The 23,238-nt window shown below is 33.7% G+C and overlaps 1 long non-coding RNA gene across 1 annotated transcript in view; it reads left to right on the forward strand.

Moving 5' to 3' along the window:
• Window positions 1-2,141: 2,141 nt before the first annotated feature.
• Window positions 2,142-23,238, forward strand: part of LOC107740290 (uncharacterized) — a 24,073-nt gene continuing 2,976 nt past the window's right edge. The window contains exons 1-2 of the long non-coding RNA XR_001640074.1: window positions 2,142-2,269; window positions 10,476-10,639. This is a non-coding gene — a long non-coding RNA (uncharacterized LOC107740290). The remainder of the gene's footprint in view (window positions 2,270-10,475; window positions 10,640-23,238) is intronic.

The raw sequence follows: 23,238 nt of genomic DNA on the forward strand, positions 1-23,238 counted from the left end.
ATATATATATATGACCTGGTGACCTACGTATATTTTTCAGCGTTTCACCTGCACATTCTTTTCAATGCACTGTAGGCTCCCAACCACTAAAGCTAAAAATAAATCATATTAAAAGCATATGGCCAGAATCAGCACATATAAAGCTTTACTGTTTGGGAGTATATGTGTTAGTCCACTAGCCGTTTACTCGTTTCAGTGGTCAAAAACGGTGCCTTCAAGACCTATAAAAGCCCCATGAGCCGCCCTACAGCTTCTCCACGGCCTCGTCCATTACACACTGATCTGTGTGTGTACACAGTGTGTGTGCCGCATGACAACAAGACCCTCTCACCGTCACACTGTCTTGTAACATTCATCTTTACTAGGTCAAGGTCAGACGCAACACAACAAAAGCCACGGCCGATGAACACGCACGGAAATTTTGCAAGGGCCCCAATTTAACTTAAGCTTGTCGGTCTTGTTTCAGAGCCGTATTACAATCTCGCATCAGATGACATTAACGAGTGTGTTAGATTGCAGAGCACAAACAATTAACGGATCCTTAAAGATAACGTGGCACGAACTAAAAGCTACAGATTAGCAGGGTCTACAACTCACCTTTCCATCTGCACGGATGAGGAAGATTGTGCTTAAACTTCGGCTGATGCTGAAATAATGCGAGTGGACTTGTCTATGCATTCAGCGCTACTTTTATCCAGCTCGCTTATTTCATTTATCGTCGTTTCATGAATGCTAATAGTTCTATTTCCCCAGCTAGAAATCACGCTTAATAAAAACTACAGGTGCGAAGATTGAAAGTCTCTTTTCATATCTCAGCCTTGGCTTTAAGAAAACACAACGCGTCGATTTGAGATCTGTTCGATTGAATCTTTAGAGGAATATAAACACACACCCACATGAATATGATCCATACTGAAAAACCCAGCTTACGGTTAGACCATTTTGAACTAATGAACAGTTTAGAGAAGGGCTACTATAGTTCAATAAAACAAAAATTTAAATCATAAAAAAGTTACTTGGAATAAAATAAATATTAAATGAAATAAAATATTTAAAATGTAAATCTAATTTAAGTAAAAAGACTCAAAACCTTTAAAAAAATTTATTTTATAGATGCATTTTCCTTTGGCAAGGAAATATTTCACATTTTCATTTAGTTTAATTTTATGTATTTAACTAAGCACAAAAGTTAATAAAAAATTATATACACACAAATAAATAAATAAATACGACAAAAACACTCCAAAACGCAAAACAAAATGTTGCTTTGGCAACTAACTTAAGTACATTTAATTTAAAGAATTAAATTGACTAAAATTGGAAAACAAACAAACAAATAAATAACCAATAATAATGAGCACAAAAAACTGATTTAAAATTCAATTAAAATGAAAACTGAAAATATAAAATAAAGTTATACATTTATAAAAAAGTTATAAATTAATACTATGATAATATCTAAATAATACCAAAACAACAGTGAATGCAACTCAGGCTATAACGCTATTTAAGGAGGACAAATACTCATAAAAACTAAAAAGACTTGTTGATGTCGAACGCAGAATTAGTAATGTTGTGAAAATTCATCTATTTTTTGGTAAAAGCTTGTTAAATTTGTCAGATGTCAACATGGACAGGTTGTGTGATGCCTCATCCTCAATAACCATGAACAAAAATACACAGAATAAAATAAAAAAGAACTCAGACTAAGTTAAACACATTAATTTGCAGTGAAGATGAATATGGCTAGTTTTGACAACAATGTGCGTAGTCAATAATGCATAAATAACCTTCACTAATATTTAGATTTTAAGGCCATTTTTGTGCAATAAATATTTTTGGCACTGTGTTGAAGCAAAACCAGCACTACATTATACAACAATGTAGCACAAAATGTTTTGTTATGTGTTCAAATATTAGTCAGCTGGCATAATGGAGCAAGGCTTCCAGTGCTGTGACTCCTGTTTGTTCTGAATAGAGAAACGCCATAGATCTGAACGTGCCCATGTGGGTACAAGCCAACGCCAGATGCAAGGCAGCACTAGATCACGCGCTGCAAAATAAAACAAATCATTGTTTGTAATGATGTGTCCAAACCTGCAGCAGAGTCCCGCTGGGGAGCCGAGAGAGAGAGAGGCTTTGCATGCGTTCACATCCACAGCACATTCATCATGCTGCAATGAGAGCAGTGTGTTCTCATTAGAGCCGCCGCTGAAGCTACACACCAAAGCAAACAAGACTTCCTCAGTCCTTAAAAACTTGCCAACTTGTAAGTCTTTTTATGTCTTATTTCTAATGGCCACATGCTTTAAAGTGTGTGCTAAAATCCTTTCAGCTTGCATGCAGACAACATCCCTTTTAAAGGAAGAGCATTCCGTCATCATTTACTTCTCCTTATGGTGTTAATAAACTGTGTAACTTTCTTATGCTGTGGAGCACAAAAGATGGTGAATCTTTTTGCAGCTCTTTTCTATATAATGATAGTTTTTTTTTTTTATGTATATATTTTTTAATTTATCTATCAAGGGCTGGGTAAAAAAAAATATCTCAATTTTAATTGATTATAATTCTTATGAAACGATATCGATTCTTAAATCCCAAGAATCGATTAGTCTAGCCTGTTTTCATTTAATGGATGGAACATTGAAGGGCACCTTCCATTCAATACATCACAATAAGCTTTGTGCTTTGGTAATTTTAATATGAAACAAAGTCTCAGAATTCAAATTCTGTCCATTGTATTGCAGTATTCAAACAATAAATGCCGTTTTGGTGCTGTTTAATGTGAACTGACAGATCGCTGTAGTGCCTCAGTGAACTGATCATCTCCTCCACTTTAATACTAGTTTCAGCACAAAATAAACATGACTAAACATCCGAAGGTAAGTTAAAAGAAAGAGTGCCGTATCCTGTCTCATGTAATCGCTCAATCAGTGTTTCAGCCGCGCAAAGACGTCAATATAACGGCTTGCAAACAATGTCAGAATAGAATTGAATCGCAAGCTTGCGAATTAGAATCGAATTGAATCGTGAAATTTGTTTCAAAACCCAGCCCTAGATCTATCATTTGTCAGAATGTTTCTCAAATTTGTATGGAAGCCTGTTTCCACAACAGAATAAATAATAATAATAATAATGATGATGATAATGATAATAATAATAATAATAATAATAATAATAATAATAATAATAATAATAATAATAATAATAATAATAATAATAATAATAATAATAATAATAATAATAATAAAGTTAACTGTGAAATTTAATTCTGAGCAAAATCATAAGTAATAATTATGACAAAGAAAGAAAGAAAGAAAGACAGACGGTTTTGGCACAGCATTAGGGTGACCTTTGCCTGAGCATCGTTAGGTTTTGTTTTTGTCACTTGGAGAGGCAGTATTTCAATCTCATCCATTAAAGCAAACCAACAAGAGAGCAGATGGTAATGAGAAACAGAGGATAGAGACAAACACTTGATAGTTTTTGATAGCGATCATGTCTGTCTTGAACAGTCTGTACCTTTGAGAAAATGGCTGTTGAATTAAAGTGTAACCTGGAGAGCAGGCAGTGACCCTGGGGTCAAAGTAAAGGAAACACATTAGAAATGGTCTGTTCTCTTTCTCCATTTCTAAACACAAACATGTCATGGGAATTAGTAACGTAATGGTTTGCATTGACATTTTGACTCAACTTTTGTGTTTAAGTGTTATTTGGAGTCTAGCAGTTGCTGTTGAGCAGTACAAGCTGTTTATGATTCATTGCAGTGCTACCGTATTAAAGTAATTAAAGTGTGCAAGCAAAAAGGGCAGCTGGGCTTAACTTAGCGAATCTGTGAGTATCCTGATGGTCTGCAGTTGTGAAAATGACTGCAAAGACAAAAAGCCTTTAACAGACTTTGTGTAGACATTGAATATTACTTACCTCACTCCCTTTTGACTTTACTAATTTCACACTCGGTTGCCTGAAGTAAGAACATGTGGTCTAATCTTTAGACTCATCAATATGAAAGAAAGAAAGAAAGAAAGAAAGAAAGAAAGAAAGAAAGAAAGAATTGTAATACATAAACTCACAAACCTGAGAAAAAAAGTTGAAATTCTGAGAAAATCCAGAATTGTGAGATATAAGCTTTTTTATCGAAATTGTGTGAGAGATGAGAGAGAGAGAGAGAGAGAGAAATATAAATTAATTATTATAAAAACTTCATTAAGTGTAATTTAAGCAGTTGTGTAGCCTAAAAAATTAGTCAGTTTTAACCTTCAATATTATAGTTATTAAAATATTGCAGTATTAATATTAATATTGCAGTATTAATGTTCCCTCCTGGTGGAATGACTCTCTAATCTTTTTGTATTCTATCTGTTTTCTTTTCATTTATTATACAATTAACAAAAGCAAAAAAGACCTCTAACACTAGCTTGCTCTATTCTTTTTCTATTCTATCGGAAAAAAAATTACGTTTTGAACTTGCAATTAGAAAAAAAATCACAATTCTTAAAAAGTCACAATTTTAAGAAAAAAAAAGAAGGATATAAACTCGCAATTATACATTTTTTCTCGAAATTCTGCATTTCCATCTCAAATTTTGAATTCTGAAAAGGTCAGAACTGCAAAACAATTAGAATGGTGTGATTAAACAAGAAACCTGGCATTACCTTTTTACGGTTTTTTTTTGTTTGTTTTCATTTTGTTTTGTTATTCCGCAGCACAAACAAGCTCCCATAACATTGTCCTGGGGCCTGTACCATGAAGCCGGATTAACTGGCTAGCCAAGTAAGTTTCAGTTTAGTCTGCACCAATCCTGGGTTTTAGGTACCATGAAAGTGGCTTGGCTTTTAGCAGTGTTCATCGCCATAGTAACTTAGCTCCACAGCTAACCTGCTGCGGGGCAGGTTATGTTCTAGTTTAGAGATCGCAAACTGAAATTTGACCAATCAGCTTCAAGAAAAGTGACACATCTCTGATGCAATAAAACCACACCCCCAGTTTCTCTTGCTCCAAATTAAAGGGCACTACATAGTAAAACATTTTTAAAGATAAAATCATCTGGCTTTTAGTGATGATTATTTATTATAATTATATGATTTATACATTTATTATAGCCTTAATCCATTACACAAGCCATATTCAAATAATAATGATTAATCTTTTATTTTAAATTAATATAAATATATACAGATAACAGAATATAGCTTCAGCTTTAGAATTAATGGATAAAGCTTTAAACATGACTACATTTGAGTTTAGATTTTTGAGTATCTTTATACCTATATATACAGTATATTATCAACTATATAAAATAACTTCACAAGTTTCACTTGCACTGATATGGCAAGATGCTTTCGTTTAGTTGTCCTCTTTCACTGACAGCTCTTTCCACCTTGCTGTGTAGATGTATTTAAATTAATATTTTTCAATATTTTAATCTATGGCAGTGAACTGCGAGAAGTGAATCACAGTTAAACTGTTCATTACTGATGTCACGCTTTCAAGTGCACACGCTTCATTAACTCAGGATCAAAGCCCGAGTTGACAGAGAAAGTTGATGCTCAGCATCATGGTACTACCAACAAAGCCAGATTGGATTGGTTTTGTCAATTCAAAACTAATCCTGTAACCCTGAGTTTGTTCAGCCACTATCATGGTACAGGCCCCTGGAAAATACTGGATTGCAACAACAGGGAGAAGAAAAAAAATACTGACAACTTATCTTTTTTTCCCTCTCTCATTAACTATAGCTTTGAGTTCTGTTTACAATATTTGTGGCATAATGTACTTTTAAATGTCAAATGAAACAAGTCAAAAATGCACCTATAAACTTAAAACACACACTGACTTTAGTATGATAGCTGCTTACTGACCTCGTCTATATCTGAATTCATGTCATGATTATGTAAAACCAGAACACGGCAACTTTTGCATAACATGCAAATGAATACAAAAGCCCAGCTTTTTAAATCCAGAAAATCTACCCTCAGGAATGACACGTACTTTAGTTCATCCACCTACAGTAGATCCCAGACCTCACAGATCAAACACCGCACATGCTTTAAAGAAGAATTCACTCTCACAAAAACACCAACTTCACATTTCTGCTGTGTTTCAGGTGAGAGTCTAAGTGGTTTTCTGTTTGCCACAGATGCTGCTTTTAACGTGTGTTTTACCTGCCACATTACTGCAGGTCCAATTAACATGACCTAAAATAATACATGCCTTTCTCTAAACATTTAATTGTCATCTAATAATCAGGTTTTTTTCATAGCCCTAACTAGTAATTACTTAAACTGTGTCCTTATATTTTTCAGTGAAAGAAGCGAGCCTAAATGAGAAGATTTAGCAATTTCTAGAAACAAAAATATCACAAGAAAGAACTAATTTTTTTTTAAATTAAACAAATTTCTGTACACCCAACATATGGAGCCACACTAGCGTAAATGACCTAAACTGAGCCTAAATTAACTGTTTTGTTGTTGTTGTTGTTGTTGTTTAGGCTCAATCAGTAACCGTTAACTATTCTAGCAATTTAAAAAAATATATTTATTTATTTATTTACTTATTTTTATTGGATTTGCTTAGATTTATTTATTTATTTTTACTGATGCTATATAAAATATCACAATTCAGGGTTTTCAAATGTATTCAAGCATGTCCAAAATTTAGGTTACAGTGTCACAAAAAACATTGCAACATAAATGATTGTAATGAATAAAAAGCAATGGGTTTCTGTTTTTAATTCTCATGCACAACAAACAAACAAACAAGACACATTATGTTTATAGAACAATGAACTCATTTGCTGAATTTTGTTTCTCAAAATTTTCTCTAACGTTTACTGTTACAAATTAAAATCTCACAATCTCACGAAAAAAGGTAAGAGGTTTAGAAAACCTGAGGCTGCAAAGCTTCTTATAACATAAATGCAAAATAAAACTGTTCATCCAGTATTCAGCCTGACCTCCAGATATTTTCTGAAGGTTATGCACGTCCTTGCTCTGATTGAGAAGAAAATCAGATCCTGTTCTGTCCCCTGATCATGAAAAGCGCCACCGAAGAAAGTCTGGTATCTTCTAAAACGATCCCCGAGGCGAATGCCGCAGGCGTTAGTCCTGGTACACTTTAAACTGATCCAGTTTAGTCCTGGCATATTTCTGCTGCGACGGCGAGTCTGGCAGAGTGTATGAGATGTGATGTGAATACACAACGTGGCACTTGGCAGCAGACAACAGGAATTACAGGTGTGTGTTATAGGCCTGGTAATTACTCTTAGCACAGGGACCGTCTCTCCTAATGTCTTCTGATTCCTCTGGAAACGTGCGGGTAAACACAAGACGGCTAATGAGGCCTCGCTCAGATTAGATACTAACGCAGGATGAAGAATTGAGATCATTTTAGCCACGGCGCCTCGGGTTAGTCCCAAATCTAACCTTTAGGATGAAAGCTTGACAGATTATTTTCATTAGCGCGCAGTCAGAAGAACAAGCTGAAATCGTGTAATTGACAAACGCCGTCTTGACTGCATTACTGTTGCTGTGCTGCGCTACAAACGAGTAAAAACTCTTATGAAGTAGCATGTAGGGAAACGCAGCACTAGCAATATATTTCTGTGCACCAAGTGTCTCGGTGGACGTTTTTAAACTAATTTCAGAGCATCGCTGAAGCCTCGCTTATCTGCGAATGTTATGGCAGATGGAGAATACAGAAGCAGCTTGTTTGATTGCTGTTTACTCTAAAATACATAATGCAACATGCGTTTTATCAGTAAGCAAACAGATGTGATGCAACGACAGGAATGTCGTGAATAAAAGGCAATGGGTCAAATAAAATTATGTTGACACAGATTTGAATATTAATCTAATCTACCTTCAACTATTCTAATCAACCTTGCCTTATCTATCCAGTAATTTTTCGAACAGATTTGGTTTTTAATTTGCATGCACATGTAACCCCTCTCTCACGGGTCCTCACCACCACACCTCGTTCTCGTTCCGAGTGGGTCTCAAACCCGGGTCTCCGGCATGGGAGGCGGACGCACTAACAAGGAGGCTAAAGACTGCAGCCACTAGCGTCAGTCGTTAGTGCGTCTCTTGAGATCAGGGGAGTGAGGTTTACCTGCACAGCACCTACCGCTGGCCTCAGCCATACAGAGTTTATAGAACAATGATTGTGCACCTTAAACACATACATATATCAGCTGCATTGGTTAGCAAATAAATAAATAGAAAAGTATTGTTTGAAAACGTAATTAGAATAATATGGTGTAAGTTTACTAAAAAGTGATCCAACTTTATCTCTCAAAGCGCAAAATCAGACACCAGGGTTATTATGCTTATTAATTAAAACTAAAACCTTATAAACAATTTTTGTTACTTGAAATAAAATCATCTTCATATAAACCATAAAAAAACTTAGTTGCCAAAGCAACATTTCTGATTTTCATTTAATCTTGATGTACTAAAAATAACTTAAACTAAAACTGAAATAAAAATAAACCATAAAACTATATAGACATTAAAATAAATATAAACTAATAAAACATGATAAAAAACACAACAACAAATAAAACTTTAACTAAAATTCAAATGAAAACAGAAAATATCAAAATAGAAACACAATTTAAAATGTTTACAAACTATAATAGTATCTCAAATAACCCTACCAACAATATATGCTTGATTTTTGTCTAGTTTTCACTAAACCTTTGTTATCTTTGGATGTTATTGTGAGGGATGAACTTCACATACAGTATAACAGGCGGATGAATTGACAGTACAATCTAATACTAATAGTTATTACAAGCCAAATAAACACAGTACTGTTTAAAATGTTCTGCTCACCAAGGCTGCATTTATTTTATTAAAAATACAGCAAAAATGTTGAAATATTATTACAATTTAAAATATCTCTTTTCTATGTAAATGTATTGTAAAATGTAATTTATTCCTGTGATGCAAAGCTGAATTTTCAGCATCATTACTCCAGTCTTCAGTGTCACATGATCTTCAGAAATCATTCTAATATGCTGATTTGCTGCTCAAGAAACATTTCTGATTATTATCAATGTTGAAAACAGTTGTGCTGCTTCATATTTTTTGTGGACACCGTAATACATTTGATTTTTCAGGATTCTTATATGAGTTCAAAAGAACATCATTTATTTGAAATAGAATCATTTGTAACATTATGAATGCCTTTACTTTCACTTTTGATTAATTAAATGTGTCCTTGATGAATAAAAGTTTTAATTTCAAAAACTTTTGAATGGTAGTGTAAATCACATAATGTGAAAAACCAGTGATGTTTCCTTAGCCTGCACAGACATGATAAAAGCATGAATCTGATTGTGCTCGAATCACGTCCGCATCAGTTTTGATGGATTCACCCTTCTGCTGTCACAGTAATAAGATCAAATCACACAGCACTAAATAAATACATCCACAAAATCACACATAACAGACGATTACGTTGTACATAAATCAGTAAAACGACTCGATCACGCTTCATCACACATCAAGTCTAAAGAAGTTTGCTCCATTTGGAGTCGACGCTCGGCACAAATCTCCTCAAGAGTGATTCTATCATTTGTTAGACGCACATCTCCTCTTTATTGTTGATATAAATTTCAGCGCAGTGATGTACGATGCGCTTGACGCGTTGCACAAAAGTCTAAAAACCAATATTCTTCCGGGCCATTAACACTCAGTAGGGTTTGCGCCGTTATGCAACAAACCAGGCGAGTTTGGGATGAATATGAATTTTTATGACGCATCGCATATTGGCTGTTCTCATCACTCATCATAACTAAAAATAACTTTTTAATACCCAATTTAAAACTTGTATACATGTGAATTAGAAAAAAATGTCAATGACAAAATAAATGTAAAGATGTATTCTCTGAAATTTACTTCTCAAATTCAGTATATTTATCTTGTTTTATGACTATTTATAATATTTTTTACAAGACAAAATTACAGATACAGATTGTATTGTATTGTATTGTGTGTGTGTGTGTGTGTGTGTGTGTGTGTACAACAATGTATATTTATTTTTTATTACAATATTCAGTAAATGAACATTAATTAATCTAAATGAATATAAGAAAGTTAAGAAATTATTAATTAATTTTATATAATTGTGTTAGAAGACTCCATAATTTCCAAGAATGCTCTAATTCAGTGCTTCTCAAACTAAAACTGGGTCAAAGATTTTGGTGGATACCAGGACAAAATAAAATGCAAACCATACAATCATGAAAATTTAGCATTACAAAATAAACCGATTTTTAGCAATCTGGCAAGCCAATTCCCAAAGCGACTCGGCCTCCATCAAAACGGCTGCATTTGTCATTGGCTGTTAGACTGGCACATGACGGCCCTATTTCATAGCGCCAATTAAACGTCTGCTCTCCTGTAATTAACAGCTGTTTTGTCCACTGATCAATAAAAGCTGTTCATCAAAAGTCCCTTTGCTGTCTCCAGATCTCTGGCAAATTCCAACGCTCTGAAAAGGTGCCTGCAAGAATTACCGTCGCCTGAAATGCAATTCTCAGCAACACCTGGCCAAGACAAACCGGCTTGAAAGGAAACCGGCTGGGAAATACTCCACCGCAACACTGCTTTCCAGCCTTCATAAAAGAGTGCAGGTAATCATGAAGACTAACTTACTTTCACCTTGAGGTTTTCCCAAATCGGAGGCCTATATTTCTCTCCAAACCCTGGTAAATAAAAGCCCTGCAAAAATGTTTGGTTTACTCAGCCACGTCTCGCGTGGCCCTTTGAAACCTCTTGAAATATAGACGCGGCCTGCTGGCCATCAATATCAGAAAAGGCAGAGAAAACAAAAGGCTGTGAATGTGTTAGAAAATCAATACACTAGAGCAGAGCAGCTTCTAGAGCCAGATATTACATCATGACCGATTCAATGGAAAATATGATAAATATGAATGTGATCCACATCCCGAAATCATGCATTTTTACTATGCATTAAACATACATACTTCACTCTGATGGGAAAGTGCAAGTACGTCAGTTTTGGGACATCGTAAAATTGCATTTGCTGTACATGCAACCACTTTTATTATAACCATCACAAACTACAGTACTCCTCTCTTCTGTAGTGCATAGGGTTTTGGGTAATTGCTCAAAGTAAACCAAAAAGCATGGATTTGTACCTCAAAAATCCATTAGTCCAGACACCTTCAGCATACTGAGATTTAGGACAGACTAATCCTAATCGCACATACTGTAAGAACAGATAACCGAGTCTTGTGGTTAATGCCAGCTGGGATTCAGTCAAAATGTTCCTATAAATGATCCAAAAACTAACCATACAACAGTATAACAGTGTGCTATTTTTTGGTACATTTTCAACATAAATTTAAAATAAATAAAAGTATAAATAAATAACATTTATTTTATATTAATTAATTAATTTAAATGAAACAAACATTTTTAGATTAATCTCTATGCAAAAAAAAAAAAAAACTTAAAGAAATATTCTCTTTTATGTACTGCTCTATCTATCTATCTATCTATCTATCTATCTATTCATTCATTGCTTTATTTATTTATTTATTTATTGACATTTACAATATTTTTACTAGAAAACAAGAAATTTTTAAGTAAATTTTATTGGCTTTATTTATTTATATATTTATTGACATTTAGAATATTTTTACTAGAAAACAAGAAATTTTTAAGTAAATTTTATTGTGGAATTTTAAAGTAGCCAAATCTTTTAAGCTACAAGAATGTGAAAAACATCAAGAAAGTACCGTAACAGTAGACCATATTAATATTATACCATAAAAGCATACTAACATATGACTTTTATATCATCAACAAGTCATGTTACTTTTATTATATTTCCATAGTGTTCATTCATTCATTCATTCATTCTTTGGTGTTCCATTGAAAAACAGCATTCAGGTTTGGACCAAAAGAATTAACAATACAAAAGCTTCCACATTGACAGATTCATAAAGGGGGCAGCAGAAGCAGCAGACTGAGTGTTTGTAGAGGAACCAGTGTAGGAGTTTGCTTGTGTTCATGACTGCATTCAGACGTCTGTCTCAGTAAAAAGACACCGCAAGGTGAAAACCTCTATAGATCGCCTTGATGTTTTAAAGATGTCAGTTGAGTGTGCAGCAGAGGCCTTGTCACTTATTTTTCCTCACCTAAATACTTTGTTTTGCACGCCCTCTAACTCAAGCACATCAGCACGAGTGTGACTCTCACACGCTCTGAGAGCAACTGCAGTATTGTTGCAGATTCTATACTTCATTTTCCTCATGAAGTAGATAATGTACCATACATACACATTTACAGATAAATCGTCTAAACAGTTTTGTCAGTCTATGGATAATGTAATGGCATTTTAAGAAACTAGCACTTTTAGTGTACAGAGTAGTAATGAGTGCAGTAAATGGGTGTCGTAAGAATGAGAGAGAAAAATTCAACATTTCTGAAAATGTCTTCACCCTCAGGTCATCCAAGGTGTAGATGAGTTTGTTTCTTCATCAGATTTGGAGAAATGTAGCATTGCATCACTTGCTCACCAATGGATGCTCTGCAGTGAATGGGTGCCGTCAGAATGAGAGTCCAAACAGCTGATAAAAACAGCACAATAATCCACACCACCCCAGTCCATCAGTTAACATCCTGTGAAGACAAAAGCTGTGTGTTTGTAAGAAACGAATCCAAATCCATCACATTCTGACGGCACCCACTCACTGCAGAGGATCCATTGGTCAGCAAGTGATGGAATGCTACATTTCTCCGAATTCGATGAAGAAACAAACTCATCTACATCTTGGATGGCCTGAGGGTGAGGACGTTCTATGCAAATTGTATTTTTTAGGTGAACTATTCGTTTAACATAATACATGGCAAAAAAAAAAAAAAAAACAGGTTTGTAACCACTAATAATTCTATAGAGCATAGACGTACATGTGCGGAATACAGAAACAGGGAATGAACAGACGACTACAATACTACGTTTTTCAAGTCCACTGCACAATGACTATAAAATAAAAAAAAATAAAAAAAACTTGCAGGCAATGTGCATATCAAGCCCTAAACAAGCAATTGCAAACATGAAATTATACAGCAAAAAGATGTAATTTGGTGTAGATTTTGTTATTTATATGCCCAAAAAGATGACATTTTGATGAGAAATTAGGTCTTTATAACAGTACAGCAGACTACTTTCATAAAATGCATATAAATATCAGTTGTCACTCTGTATCTCTCAATAATATTTCTTAATAACATGATAGTTATGATATGTCATTTCTACCCAAAATTTGCATATAAAGCCTAAATGAGCAAGTTTTATATGCCATGTTCACTATAATCCCATGCGTGAGAGGAAGTACTGTATATAGAAGAAGCACATAAGTGTAGAAAGTATAGGGAAAAACCCTGAGAAAAAAAAAACACTGTATTTTGTTAGTTTGTGTGATTAGATCTGCTTTTAATTAATAGTGAGACATGATTACCATATAAAATAACTGCATTCAGACATTCTGAACCATTTTAAAGACAATTTAGTGCTATTTGTTATGCTTCTAAACTGTCTTTGTAGATACTTAAGAATGCATTTTATTTTCTTAATCAATTAACAGTAATTAAAGATTAAACTGACAAGTAAATTCCAGCTTATTTCTTTTAAATGAATCAGAAGTCCGCTTTACGCTTATTGCATGGAAGCACATGGAGCACTAAACTATATGTTTGGGTGACTAGAAGTTTACATGCATAGCTTTCCACTCAAATAAATTTAGTCGATTGCAGATACTAAATGCAACGTCTATCCAACAGCTCGACATCTATAAATGAAGCAAAAACGGTTTCCATGCATGCATGGAAAGTTTCAAATCTGACTGAAAATTGACAAACTTGTTCTATGAATCAGATCAAGGATAAAGCACAATCAGATCAACTGTATGACCATGTAACTTAGACTATTTACTAAAATCACAAGCAGTTCAACATCTTTTGTTGGTCCTGGAGCACCATTTTCAATCAAAGAAACCCTTGCAATCAATTCCTAACCATTAACTACTATTAAACGCAAAGATTAATGATAATAATGTTGTTTAAGCTCTTAAACCCAGCCAGAAGCTTAACCCTAATATCTGGTCACATTAACATACTTTCCTCATCATGTACGTGCCGTCCTAAACCACCTGATTACGTTACATTAGCTGAACGCAAATTAATAAACATTAGATAAATACCTCAGTGTTCCCGTGCATCTGATTACGATGCACCATCAATTACAACAAACTGACAGATGGTGAAAGCAAATGAACACACACATCGCCTGCGAGCGCTGGATGGGCCGCGTCTAAAGTCTGTAATCCCTAAGAGTCAGCAAAATTTGCTGTGTGGCAAACCCTTGACTTAATTTGGCACAAGCGATGGGATTTCGGAGCATAATCTTCGCAGCGCGCGCGTGTCCTTCCCCCACGATGCACCTCTGAACAGCAGCTGCCCACTTCAGGGGAATTCAGCCCGTCGGTTATTTGCACGAGCCGTGCGTGTTGTTTTACCACCCGATTCACTAAAGGAATAATGCAAACAAAGTGATGGCACAAATTCACTCACAAAATCTGTCCTACATGTAATTCACACAGCGCAATTCCCCAAACAAACCCTGCAGGACGCTAATGAACAACCACGATCTGAAGACTTTCAACACTGCCATCCAGAAACCTAAATTAGCTGTTTGAAATACAGAAAGTACAGCTCTTCTACATTATTTGATCATCATTGAATCAGCTATTTTACTAATTAGGGAGTAACTCATTCAAAGTAGCAATGCTTCACTACGTTTTTCGGTTACACTTTATTTCGATAGTCCACTTTAGACATTCTATTAACTATAAGTAACTTTGTAACTACATGTCAACTACATGTCAACTAATTCTCATTAATTTGCAACTACATGTCTACTAACTCTCAGAGTAGACTGTTAGGGTAGGTTTAGGGTTAGTAGAATAAGTTGACAAAGAAAGTGATATAAGATATTAAGCAGACAGTCTACTAATACTCTACTAACTGCTAGTTGACATGTAGTTGCAAAGTTACTTACTGTTAATAGAATGTCTAAAGTGGACTATCGAAATAAAGTGTTACCCGTTTTTCTGCAGCATGACAAAAACTATTGCTGTATTTTGTTTATTATGGAGTCAAATTTACACCAAAACAAACTTACATATTACTAGTGTTTAGTATCATTGGGATGATTTCATAGTTTTTACTGGTATTTTAAATTTGTACTTATTTTCATATTAACCATTTTAATTTTATTTTATTGTATTTATTTATTTAAAATGTCTATATAGGTTTTATTTTTTATTTCATTTAATTTTAGTACATCAAGTTGAAAATTAAAACTAAATGAAAATGAGAAATGTTACCTCTCAACTAGCTGACATAAAATAAAAAAATATATATTTTTCATATTTTATTTTATTTAACATGTATTTTATTTCAAGCAATAAAAATGAGTTTATTATTTATTTATGTTTGTTTGTTTTAGTTTCAGATTCAGTTAATTAGAACAACCCTGCACTGAAAAATATTGTCAAATATGCTGAAACAAATCTTCTCTCTTACAAAGTCTGATTAATTTAACCAAATAATTTGCACACAAACCATTTGATACAACAATTCAAGCATTTGATTCACTGTTTCAGTGATTTGACTCACTGATTCTATCATCTGATTCATCCATTCAATCATTTGACTTTCAAGCAATTCTTGAAATTTGATTCACTGATTTGCTCATTTGATTCACTGATTCACTTATTTGCTCATTTGAGTAATCGATTCAATCATTTGATTCACAAATTCAATTATCTGATTCACAGATTCAACCATCTGATTCATCAATTCAATCATCTGATTCACCGCTTCAATCAGTTGATTCACTGATTCACTTATTTGCTCATTTGAGTAATCGATTCAATCATTTGATTCACAAATTCAATTATCTGATTCACAGATTCAACCATCTGATTCATCAATTCAATCATCTGATTCACCGCTTCAATCAGTTGATTCACTGATTCACTTATTTGCTCATTTGAGTAATCGATTCAATCATTTGATTCACAAATTCAATTATCTGATTCACAGATTCAACCATCTGATTCATCAATTCAATCATCTGATTCACCGCTTCAATCAGTTGATTCACTGATTCACTTATTTGCTCATTTGAGTAATCGATTCAATCATTTGATTCACAAATTCAATTATCTGATTCACAGATTCAACCATCTGATTCATCAATTCAATAATCTGATTCACCGCTTCAATCAGTTGATTATATAAAACATGAGTAGCATGAAATTTGTAAAAGTGACGTTTGAAAGTAACCAAACACTGTTTAAATCACATTTAAATCACTTCAATCACATTTCAGAGCCAAAAATAAAATGAAACCTGGCTATTAGCTCAGTTAGCACAAGCGTTAACACGACACAAGAACAATGCATCTACATTTTCATACATATGTAACAAAATGGGCCTAATTAGCTGTGAAATGAGCATGGCTCTGGTCTCGCGCTCTGTTATATAAGATCATTCACATGCACTACATGCGTTATCCGTGCGGACGGCCATTCTTCTTACTTTCTTCACAAACGAACACATCCTACATTCATCAGACTCCAGAGTGACTCACTCCTATTCCTCATCCTCTTAGGCCCTGGAAAACACACTCGCGCGCACACACATTCAGGGTCTCACAATAGAGTCTACTTAATTGTTTTCTTACTAAGAGGCAAATTAATTTTCAGGATGTACATCTAATCGCAGCATAGGGAGGGGAGGTAATTTGTTAATGGAACAGAGAGAAAATGGCAGGCCGGCCTCTCTCGCTCGCTCCCTCGCGCTGATAAATGACAGAAATCTCCTCGCGTACCCATGTCAGTCTTTTGAAGAGAGTCGGGGGGGAACTAAAGTGGGTTAAAAAAACCCAGTCATTACATATATTTTGCTGTCAGAGCCAAGCAAAGAGCGAGAGAGAGGCAGACGAGGAGCGAAGCTGTATCGCATTGTTCACCCGGCGGATTCGATAACCCACAGACTTCATTTAATCACTATCTGGCTGTTCCCCCTGAGGTCCTCTCCGCCTCCTCCGGGACCGTTCTGCCTCTGTTTAAGCGCTTTTAATTACGCTTTAACTACGGCCTAATCACGCTAACTTTGTCCTGACAAAGCACTTACAAAAATAGGCCCTGAATATATACACCGCCTGATCATGAATCGCTTTCCTTTACATGCAGAAAGAGACCATCATACTACATGAACACACTAAATACCAACTAATCTGCTCAATCTGAAATCTAATTAATCAAAAGAAAAATACTGACAGGAAAATCAAACAATAACTTACTGCTTTTTATGTAGGCTATTTCAGTGTTCTTTAGTAATTGTTAGCTTAATTATTTTAAAAACCGAATGCTATATGTACTCATTGTAATCCGCATTAAGGCCATGTTTCATTCAGTTTAATTTATTTAACTTTTTAATAACATACTGTACTGTTCAAAGATTTGGGGTCAGTAAGAAGAAATTAAAACTTTTATTCAGCAAGAACGTAGGGATGTGCAACAAAAATAGCCAAAAATGCCCATCCCTACTTCTAAACTTTCTATTCATCAAAGAATCCTGAAAAATAAAAAAAAAGCAGCTCAACTGTTTTCAACATTGTTAATAATCCGAAATGTTTCTTGAGCTGCAAATTAGCATAGATTTCTGAAGAATCATGTGACACTAAATGATGCGGAAAATTCAGCTTTGATCACAGAAATAAATTACAATTTACCATATATTCACATAGTAAACAGTTATTCTAAATCATAATATATTTTACTGTTTTTAGTGTATTTTTGATCAAATAAATGCATGCATGCAGCCTTGGTGAGCAGAAGAGACTTCTGAAGGAAAAATGATTTCTGAAGGACCTTGTGACACTAAAGAGTAATGATGCAGAAAAATCAGCTTTGATAAAACGGAATAAAATACATTTTACAATATATCCAAATAGAAAACACTTATTTGAAATTGTAAAAATATTTCACAATAGTAGTGTTTTTACTGTATTTTTTATCAAATAAATCTAGTCCTGGTGAGCATAACTCTCCCGTCTACAGCTAGTGCAAAATGCAGCTGCTAGACTACTCTCTGGCACCCGCAAGTATGAGCCAGTAACTCCTATTTTATCTGCACTGGTTACCCATTAAATATAGAATTGATTTTAAAATGATTTTACTTGTGTATAAAGCCCTCAATAATTTGGCCCCTCAGTCTTTTCTAGAACATTGAGATCCAGTGATCTCTGTCTACTCATCGTGTCTAGATCTAGACTTAAAAAACGAGGTGATTGCACTTTAGCAACTGCAGGTCTGAAACTCTGGAACAGTCTACCTCTTCATATTAGATTAGCCCCCTCTATTTCTGCTTTTAAGTCTGCTCTAAATACATATTTATTCTCTCTAGCTTTCAATACCCCTTGATCATTGCTTCAATTGTTGTTTTGTTTTTGTTGTGTTTTAAATTTGATAGTCTTGTTTTATTCTTCTTATTTCTGAGTTTTTTTTTATTCTATTCTGTACAGCATTTTGGTCAACTTCGGTTGTTTTTAAATGTGCTTTACAAATAAATATTGCATTGTATTGTATTGTAAATATTGTATAAGATATGTTTTTCAAAAACATAAAAAAATCATACTGACCCCAAACGGTCCTTTACTAGCTTTTGAAGTGGTAGATAAAGTCAAATCAATTTCACTGGAAATTTGTATTAATCATCCTAAAAAGAATATTGCACACAAGTTGTATGGAATATGTCAAGAGTCTGCAGTGACGATTCAAAGCTGAAAGCCTCAACTTACCTTCAACGTTTCTTTTACTGCCATGCTCACGCTGCTGCTTCATACAAGAATGCAAATCTAGTTCCAGCTGGTATTTAACTAACAAAGCACTTCTGAAAACAGCCACGCCCAACCTGCTAACCATCCGGAATATATATCAGCCGCTGGAACAGATACCGAACACACACACACACACACACACACACGCTGCTCAGCGAGCTCTAATGGTCTATTGTGTTAGCTGTTATAGCAAGGCCAGATCCAGCAAGTGGAGAAGTGCCTTCCTCAAAGTCGTCATGGAGACAGAGGTGCCAGCGCTCGGCTAAAATACTGAAAGTCTGAGAAAAAGCCCAGAGATACGGCCTCTCCCACACATTTCTCCCATTATATCTAACTTTCTGTGAACTCATGTCACTGCAACATTGTATCGTAACGACCGTTTTGTGTAGTTCTCTCTTTGTGCAGTTGTGTTTTCCCAGCAAACCCAGTCAAACGTTTGGATGTCATGTGATTTAAAGCTACCTGAAATTATTGATGCACTTCTACAAAAACAGATAGTTCTGACTGTGATATATATATATACTACATGTGGATAGATGTATGCGTTTATAGAAATACTTCCTTAAATTACAACAGGTTGCACGTAAGGTTGTGCATTACAGTTATTGTACCAGCAACACATTACATTTTTTAATAAATTCATGTAAAAATAAAATATATAAAATATCAAATAAAATATATAAACTAATTTATAAAATATAATATTTATATAAATATGAATGTTTTATATAAATATATAAAACAAATGACAACAGGTTGCACGCATTTAAAGTATATAAGTTAATGTTAATTCCAACATTTACTCATACACTGTAAAAAACAAATGATAACTAAATAATTTTTATAAATACTAGTTAACTATATATGGTTTTAAAAAAATAATAAATAATATTCATGTATTTAATTGACAGTTTTTGGAAGTGAAAAACAACAAGTAATCTTAGTCAACAGTGGAAAAACTGTAAAGTGATATTCGCAAAATTCACATTTAATGTTTTTTTTCACTGAAATATTACTTATGTACATCTTAATTTTGTAAAATTATTGTTTATTGCATTATTTTTAATGTAATGTGTGTTATTATGATGGTGTTTTGTAGTTGCGTTAATATAATAACATTTTTCTATTGTACATTAAAGTTAAATCCATAAAACCTAAAATATTGCTGGCAACTACAGCTGCCATTTTTTTCTGTTAATAATAATACTATTACTACTAATAATAATATGTTATGAATATTTTTAAAGGACCTCAGATAATATGAACTAACAGTGAAAACAAAAATAAACAACTAAAAAAGTTACTGTATTTTTTATTAACAAAGATAATAAATACCGTAGCTCATTGCTAGTTATTATCAGTTAGCTAATGTTAACTAAAGGTAACATTGTAAACTTTTGCCCATCTCATCATGCTTAGGCAGAAAAAAAGCCCAGTAAGGCACATCTTCAAGTGTCTTATTGCATGTTTTTCGAGCTGTGCATCACATATGAGCTCTGATTAGAATCTGCATTCAGTGCCTGCGTGAGTTTCTCAATTCCACGCATATCTGCCATTCTGAAAGAGAAACAAATAACCTTCTGATGCATGTAATGCCTGTAATTTGCATGAGGAACACGTCGCAGGAGAAATCTGAGGAAAGGACACGCTTGTGAAACGACAAACACAATAAAAAAGTGAGGAACAGCATTCAGCGTTTAAGTCGACGTGAAATCATTAATGACCTTATTTACTTCTAATGCATTTCTAATGCATCTTCCCGCTCTTATTGTGAGTGATTCATCACTGCATGTTATTGTAAAGAAAATCAAATGTGACCCGTGCTGGCAAAATGAGTTAATTTTGAGCTACGGGCAAAATAAGTGAAAAAGTCGAATTTGAGGTTTTCACAAAAATGAGTTAATTAAGCCCTCTTCTAGCGAACCCAATGCTCCAAATAGAATTTAAACATCTAAAATGATCTTTATTTGTACGTTTTCTGAGAGGAGTACCTTTTTCTCTGCTCACTTCTGGATGACTGCTGCTTCTCACCACAAGTTGTAGGTCTATTGTTGCAAAGCGCAGCTTTCCAGCTTTGTTAATATTGATATCGAATTCTCGATGACATGAGTCTAAACCAGTGAAATATGATTTTCAAACCCATGCTGATGAAAACAAAATGATCGCGTTGACTGATACTTGCAAAGCACGTGATCTCCCTATAAAGTACATTATTGTGAAATATGTCTTAGCGAGATTCACACAAACATAATATGTTATGACTTACAGAACAATGTTTAGTTAATGGTTGGGGGAAAATTATTATTATTATTATTATTATTTTTGTTGTTGATATTTTTATTATTTGTATTATTATTAATCACATACATATGCATAAATAATACTCCCTATTATTATTATTATTATTATATTATTATTTATTACATAAAGAACTTTATTACATAAATAAACCAATTTTAAATAAAGTATTTAAAAAAAAATCAATAATACTAATTCTACTACTACTACTACTACAACTAATAATAATAATAATAATAGTAATAATAATAATAATAATAATTTAAAGTTATTATTATACAGAAATCATTAATTGCATATGTGTGCATAAAATAAAATAATAAAAACAGCATTATTAATTCCCTATTATTATAATTATTATTATTAGTAGTAGTAGTAGTAGTATTACAACATATAGAAACCACAGTTAAACAGACCACTAATTTAAAAAAAATAATAATAATACTAATTTCTACTACTAATATATCTACTACTACTAATAATAATAATAATAATAATAATTTAAAGTTATTGTTATATAGAAATCATTAATCACATACATGTGCATAAAATAAAATCAAAAATAAGAAAGAATTATATTAATAGTATAGTAGCAATTTCCAGTGAATATAATCAAGTCCCGTATTAGTATTTCTTATTTGTTACATTTGATGTACTTTTTTTGTACTAAGCTATAACTCAACATTTCTGATTTTCATTTTTAATATAATTCTTTTAATCTAATATATTTATATTTTATTTAAGATTTATTGTTAATTTAGTCATATGTATGCATATTATTATAGAATTAAATATTTAGAATTAGTTTTATTTTTCAGTTTTCAGTTTTTATAGTCATTTTTATTAGTTTTCTTAACTTCTATTTAGCTTTAACCTATTTTCATTTCAGTTTTGAGTAATTTTAGCACTTCAAATTAAACCGATTGTATTTCAGTTACATGCCGAGGCAACATTTAATTTAACATTTTCATTTTCTTTTAAGTTTATATTTTTAATGTAATCTATTTCAGCTTTACGGTCATTTAAGTGTTATATGCTATTATACTTATATGTATCAAAACTTTGAAGTAGCTTTTATTTATATATTTTCAGTTTTAATTTTATCATCTGTATTAGTTTTAGTCTTTTTAGCATTCCAATTTAAACTTATTTTCATGTTTATTTATTTATTTGGTAAAGTTTAAAATTTATATTTCATGTCAGCCTTATTTCAGTTAAATTTTGTAATAGTTTTACTTAACATTAAATACACTGATTTATACAACGACGCTCTGAAAAAGAAAAAAGTTACTCAACAGGTCTCTTTAAATGAGTCGTACCAGGACTGTGAATGAGATTTGAGAGCTGCAATGTTCAATACTTTGTATCTTTGGCTTCAGATGTCATACTGTTTTGGAGCTTCATTGTATGTAAAGAGGGTTTATATTTGTTAAAAAAGACACACTGACAGCATCTGGAATTGGAACAGCAGAATTTTTAGTCTAAACTTTCTTGATTCACTGACAAAATTAAAGAAAAGTGGTGCAGCGGCGGCATATAAAATTTTCTATGCAAAGCTGCAGAAATCAGGCGGCTCAGGAAAAGAGGGCAAACTCCTGGCCAACATTTAGAGGTTGAGAAAGATGTGGTCTGGCACAATAAAGCACAGATTTAGGAGTGATTTAATCTCTTAATCAGAGCTGTAACTGAAGAACCGGAGGGCAGGATTGTCTGCTGCTAGACGATAGCATCCGTGCAGTGACCCCACGGTGTGTGTGTGTGTGTGTGTGTGTGTGTGTGTGTGTATTAGGAGATGAGCGTGGAGTTGGGTGCTTTAATGTCTCTTCCTGAGGTGCTGCTTCAGAAAGCAGCTGCAGCGAGGGATAAACACTCTCAGCATCCAGCCCTCCAGCCGAGGTCTTCCTCAGCTTCACACACACACACACACACATCAATACTCCCGCTCACACTGCCCTCCTCTACGTCTCAAAGCCTCTTCTTCCAGCCGTCCATCTC

Source organism: Sinocyclocheilus rhinocerous, unplaced genomic scaffold (genome assembly GCF_001515625.1).
Source record: "Sinocyclocheilus rhinocerous isolate Xijiao unplaced genomic scaffold, SAMN03320098_v1.1 scaffold795, whole genome shotgun sequence".
NCBI lineage: Eukaryota > Metazoa > Chordata > Actinopteri > Cypriniformes > Cyprinidae > Sinocyclocheilus > Sinocyclocheilus rhinocerous.